The 6,667-nt window shown below is 43.1% G+C and overlaps 1 pseudogene; it reads left to right on the top strand.

The window, feature by feature from the left end:
* LOC100623136 lies at nt 1,995-5,742 on the top strand (annotated as a pseudogene).

Here is a 6,667-nt window from a genome sequence, read left to right as displayed (position 1 = left end):
CTGGGATGTAGCAATAAAGGTATGGACAAGTGGAAAAACTAAAGAGAGATTTACAAGATAAAATCGGTAAGCTTCAGGGATGGACTAAGTACTGGGGGGAAAGGGAGAGATAAAATGCCAAGTATGGCCTAGGGGTTTCTACTTTGTGTAATAGATAGATGGTGGTCCATTCTCTAGCTCCATAGAGCACAGGGAGGACATGGTTGATATGAAACAACAAGAATTTGGTATTGTGGCGTAGCTGTGGCTGTGGCTGTGGCCAGCAGCTGTAGCTCTGATTTGACCCCTAGCCTGGGAACTTCCATGTGCTGGGAGTGCAGTCCCAAAAAGACCAAAAAAAAAAAAAAAAAAAAAAAGAAGAAGAATTTTACTAAGGTAAATTTACAGAGAAACAAAACTTTTATCCTTTGAAATAAGCCTATAATCTAAATGGGAGGTATAATGAAAATAACACACATATATACACATTTATTAAGGCTCAAATCAAAACACTAATAACCTAAATATTTATCTTGTGATTTGTGGATTATATGCAACTTGTGGGTTTTTTTCTTGCATGAGTTTCTTAAAGAATTCTAAGCACTACCACCCACCAAAAGCTAAGAATGACTGCTCTAAAATTTTCATCATCAGGGAAAAATGGCTAATGCATTCTTAATGTCTGTTTCCATTTACATTTCTTTCTCAATGTTAGTTCCTGGTGAAGTTGCTCATTTTGCTTTGGTTACCATTTTTTTCTAGTCAGCGCTTTTTGGGTCACAAGATAAAGACATCACTTCAAACTAGTTTAAGCAAAAAGGCCTTTATGCAAGGCTCTTGAGGTGGCTAATGGAATCCAAGGGCCTCCAGCGTGGCTGGGACCCACCAAGGACTGGCCCAGGAAGCCAGCAGATAGCTTCCCTCGCTCGAGTTCTCTCTCAAATTGTCTGCTCCACTGGTCTCAGCGAACCAGCCATCACCATTTTTGCATGCCTCTGACCCAGCATGCTTGCCCTCACTCCCTAGTTTCCATGTCCTCTGTCCACTGGTCTGCGGGAATGACAAAGAGCATCTCAGAGCCCTGATTCAAATCCCTCTAGACTGGGTCTCTCTTCATCCCACTGCTAATCCCATCAGCTCTAGCCAGGAAGGCAGTATGACTCTGCCTGTGGGTCTGAGCAGAGACAGCTCTAGGAAAGGGGGGCAGAGGCTGAGAGACACCTCGACTGTGTCTCCTGCTCCACTCAGCTGGAAATGAATTTGCCCATCTGTACACCTGAAATTCAGGAACTTTTCATTTATATGAGTCTCTGAATCTGAAAATACTCTCATTTCCTATGGAGATAATAATTGAGAGACAATGTATTGATCTTACTTTTGGATCAAAACCTCCATTATGTTGATCTAGGTCTCTGATCTTTATTGCAAGCCAAGACTTGAGGGATCTGGGTCATTTCCCGTATTATAGTTTCAGATGTTGGCCACCATCACCACTGCTGCTACCACCCATCCACACAACACACACATTAGCTAGAAAGACAGATGCCTCCTTGAATATTTAGCTTAAAATTTGTCACAGTTGGCTCTTGATTGATATCATTCATTTGAGGCAGTAAATACTTGTATGTATCTGATATATATTTTGTTTTACAAACTCTCTCCCATTTCCTGGAGTCTGTGAAATTCATGTGCCTGTTTTTTGTTTTTGTTTTTAAATGAATTTAAATGAATATTTCTTTGAGAATTAACTTTGACTATTTTCCAGTACCCAGTAAGGTAATAAGTGACATGGAAGCCCCTATGGGGAATTTGATCAAATGGAGGTACCCAGAGACCTAGCCAGGAGACCCACACTCTGTTTGTTACCCACCATTCACAGTAATGGGCAGCTTTGGATACTCCTTTCAGCTTTTTTTTTTTGGCTTTTTAGATCCACACTTGTGGCATATGGAGGTTCCCAGGCTAGGGGTCTATGGGAGCTATAACTGCCGGCCTATGCCACAGCCACGTCTGCAACCTACACCACAGCTCACGGCAACATTGGATCCTTAACCCACTGGGCAAAGCCAGGGATCAAACCTGCAACCTCATGGTTCCTAGTCGGATTTGTTAACCACTGAGCCACAATGGGAACTTCTCCTTTCGGCTTCTGATTCCAGCCAGAGTCCTGCTATCCTGGACCTCACAGGAGGGTCATAGCCAGATTAATGAGGAAGTCTGTAGAAACCATCAGTTTGTTACCTGAAAACTGGCTTTGACTCTTGGTGGGTGTTGAGTCAAAAGACAACCAAGCCAAAGATTAGGAGAAGGAGGGGTTTATTATTACTTACAGTAAGTAAGGAGAACACTGGGAATCTTTCCTAAAGCAGTGTCTCCCTGAATAGCAAAGTTAGGGAATTTTGAAGCTAAGGGTACATGCATATTTATGAAGGGGCTAGAGCAGAGAATTTAGCATAGAATTGAGGCAAAGGTCACAGAGTCCAAGCCTTAGTTGACCGAAGTCAGGAGAGTCAAGTCAACACCTCCATTCAGTCCTCCACCTGGGTGGGAGCCTTAGTTCCTGCAGAACTCAAAGATTTATTATTCTGTGTATCCCTTGAGGAGTTACTAGGACTCTGCTGTATCACTACAGTATCGTCTGACTGCCCTTTCTCTGATCCTGCATTCCTGTGTTCCCTTAAGAAATTTAATTTCCAAGACACGTTCAAGGGCAAGCATTGTGGCCAGGCTTAGATACCAAAATGGCTTAGGCCAAAATGTCTTCTCAAGTCCAGAAAGCCAGGCCTGGTTCTCTTTCTATGGGAACCCCTTAACCTATCTGCTTATAAGCCTATGGGTCCTTCACCTTGACTATACATCAGCCCCCGCCCCCCCCATGCCAAACTTCACAGTCTCTGAAAAATACAAAATCTCCCCAGGTGACACATACCCCCAAATTTGAAGACTGTTGCATTTGATGAAATTTTCAGACAAAATGTGTGACATAAATTACAAAACAAGGCTAAGTTCCCCCCCAACTTTTCAGTTTCATTATAAATGTTTTATTCGTTACATAAAATTTGGAAAAAAGAAAAAAAAAACATTCACAACCCCAACATAAAGAAACCATTTAATTATATTTTCTACTAATGTTTTTCCTATCCATATTTTTCTATAACTAAGGCCCCAATGTAAATACACAAAGAACATTTGGTTTTATTTTGTACTACTTGACACGACAAGGAAGGATTTTCCAAGAGAGGCAGGCAGTATGATTATCAGAAAGTAAATAAAAACCCTCCCTTCGCCTGAGGTCCATCCCTCCCACCCACTCTTATCCTCACCAGGTCAAAACAAGACCTCTCCAAAGTACAACATTAAAACAAAAACAGCAAGTCAGGACTCACTGATTTTACCTCAGAGCCTTACCAGATAAGGACTCTTAATAACAAAGCTTCCATTTAGGGATGTTGAACTGCCTTCCCCTTCAGGTTCTAAGGGCCACTTGCTCTGATGTGCAGGTCCCTTTAAACCTTGTTTTTTCTACACCTGGGAAGTCATGAGAGGATCTTTAAGCCAACAACAAGGACTTTTGAGCCACACCCTGACCTGATGTCCCTTCCTGCCCTCCAGAAGGCCGAGGGCCTGGGATGGATAATGGGATTCCAGCCCAGGAGGGAGCATCCATTCCCACTTAGCGACAGAGTGACGCAAGGGAGCTGCCAGCTGGAGGTGGCTGTTCTGCCCTTGAGTGAAGGTGTTGTGACCCTCTCGGTCTTCTGGCAGCTCCCTCAAAACCACCTTGCCCTTTTTGCTCAGGCCTGTGGTGCTGGCAGGATGGGCAAGTGCCTTGGACTTTGTATTCCCAGGAAGCTCCGTAACCACTGATGGGATCAGAAGTGACACGATACACAGTACAAGAAAACCCACTCGGGCACAGCCCTGAAGGCCAGCCCTTCTGGAGGCGCTTCACATGCAAAGGGAATTGTGCTCAACAGGTAGGGGTTGAAGCCAAATAGCCAGATTCTGCCATCAGACCTGTGTCAGGATTCAGCTAAGCAAGAATGCCAAAAAAAAAAAAAAAAAAAATCACAGCCTTTGTACCCAGTGATGGTTGTTTGAACTTCATTGAGGAAAATGATTCTTATTGCTGGATTTAGTCACAAAGGTCATGCTATTGATGACATTCCTTTTTTTTTTTTTTTTTTCTTTTTTGCTTATTATTATTTTTTTTTAGGGCCACACCCAAGGCATATGGAAGTTCCCAGGCTAGGAGCTGTGGCTGCCAGCCTACACCACAGCCACAATAATGGGGAACCTTAAACCACTGAGTGAGGCCAGGGATTGAAGCTGCATTGTCATGGGTACAAGTAGGGCTTGTAACCTGCTGAGCCACAACAGGGACTCCCTGTCAGTGACATTCCTGGAGTCCATTTTAAGGTTGTCAAAATAACCAACATCTCTCTTTTGGCCTTATACAATGGCAAAAAGGAGAGACCAAGGTCCTAAGTTTTGACAGTAAAAGCAGGATAGCCATAAATTTTCATATGCCAAGGGTCGGGGGAGGAACAGCTTGCCAAGGGCTTGAGTTCTTGTCAACAGGCAGCAGTCCTCTCCAGAAATCTAAATTCTCTTTGAATAGTTTATATTTCAGTTAGGTTACTATGCACTAGTAACCTCTACTTGGCATAATTATGAAGGGCAACTCTGGGAGAAATTAAACAGAAGTGACCACATATATACTGTATATGCACATACATCGATCGTCCATAAAGTACATGTGTGGAGATGATGTGTCTGAACACACATTATTTACATTGTAAAGGAGAGTGAACCAGATCTCATTCCAGATGACAACCCCCCCCCCATATCCCTTATGATCCATGGGCAGGGGTGGAAATGACAGAATCCCTCTGAAACCCCACCAGACAATACATCCTCAAATTACAATGGGGTTATTGGCTGATAAACCTGTCATAAGTGGAAAATACATACATTGAAAATACATTTACTATACCTAACCTACAGAACATCATAGCTGAGCCCAGCCCAAATTAAATGTGTCAGAATACTTACATTAGCCTGCAGCTGGGTAAAATCATCTAGCACAAGGCTTATTTTACCATAAAGTACTGAATATCTCGTGACATTTATTGAATACTGTACTGGATACAGAATGCAGGATGGTTGTCTGTGTATTGGTTGTCTACCCTTGTTCTCGCAGGGCTGACCAGGCGCTGAGGCTGCCCAGCACCACCAGACAGCATGTTGCTAGCTCAGGAAATGGTTAAAATTGAAAATTCCAAGGATGGTTTCTACTCAGTGCATATTACTTTCACATCATCCTAAAGTTGAAAATTTTTAAGTCATACTATCATAAGCTGGGGACTGTAGTCTGTACTTGGTGACCTAGGAAGGGCCTTTGCCCCTGCAGAGCCCAAATCAGGGCTTTCCAATTCTGTTTGCATAAAATGCAGCTGTTTTACAAAGTAAACAGGGTGAGCAGAATAATTTAAACAAGAATGGCTGTTGTCTTTTGGCTAAACCATAGATTCTTTAGGATTTAAGACTATAAAGCCTTCAAAATCAATCACTCTCTAAAAGATCATTCCAAAAATGGATTTCATTCATCAGAATGCTGCCTTTTTCCAAAAAAAAATTGGAAGTGGGTTAGATAAAGAACGTGTCTGCATTAAGATTTACAAAGTAGAGGGTGTTCCCTGGTGGCTCAGCAGGTTAAGGATCTGGCATTGTCACTCCTGTGACTCTGGTTACTGCTGTGGTGTGGGTTCAATTCCTGGCCCATGAGTGCGGCCAAAAAAAAAAAAAAAAAAAAAAGATTTACAAAGTAGAGAGTTCCCTGGTGGCTCATTGGGTTACAGATCTGGCATCATCACTGTTGTAGTACAGATTCAATCCCCAGCCTACTCCAGAGCCATAGCAACGCGGGATCCGAGCCGCGTCTGCAACCTACACCACAGCTCACGGCAACGCTGGATCGTTAACCCACTGAGCAAGGACAGGGACTGAACCTGCAACCTCATGGTTCCACATGCCTTGGGCTCGGCCAAAAAAAAAAAAAAAAGAAAAAGTTTAATAAGAGTTTCTATTGTGGCTTAGCAGTAATGAACCTGACTAGTATCCAAGAGAATGAGGGTTTGATCCTGGCCTCGCTCAGTGGGTTAAGGATCCGATGTTGCTGCAAGCTGTGGTGTAGTTTGCAGATGCAGCTCGGATCCTGAGTTGCTGTGGCTGTGGTGTGGGCCGGCATCTGCAGCTCTGATACTAGCCTGGGAACTTCCATATGCCGCAAGTGCAGCCCTAAAAAGACCAAAAAAATAAAAAAATAAAGTAGACATGAACTTAGCAAGCGGGAAAATGAGCAGAGACAGACATTCTAACCCTGAGAACTAGCTGACCGCTGTGGCTGGTGGTCAGACTTGGCTTCAACAGTAGGTATACAAGGCAGTTAGTAGGAAACACGTAGCATAAGGGCTAATAAATTGTGGCTACTATTATAATTCATAACCAATAGTACATTTCTCAAATACCTATGTTATTTCACCATATAAAGTTGCAACTACATCCATTTTTTTTTTTTTTTTTTGTCTTTTTGCTATTTCTTTGGGCCGCTCCTGCGGCATATGGAGGTTCCCAGGCTAGGGGTCGAATCGGAGCTGTAGCCCCCGGCCTACGCCAGAGCCATAGC

Source organism: Sus scrofa, chromosome 15 (genome assembly GCF_000003025.6).
Source record: "Sus scrofa isolate TJ Tabasco breed Duroc chromosome 15, Sscrofa11.1, whole genome shotgun sequence".
Classification (NCBI taxonomy): Eukaryota; Metazoa; Chordata; class Mammalia; order Artiodactyla; family Suidae; genus Sus; species Sus scrofa.
The sequence above is the reverse complement of the archived record's forward strand: the minus strand, read 5'-3'. Positions and strand labels throughout refer to the sequence as shown.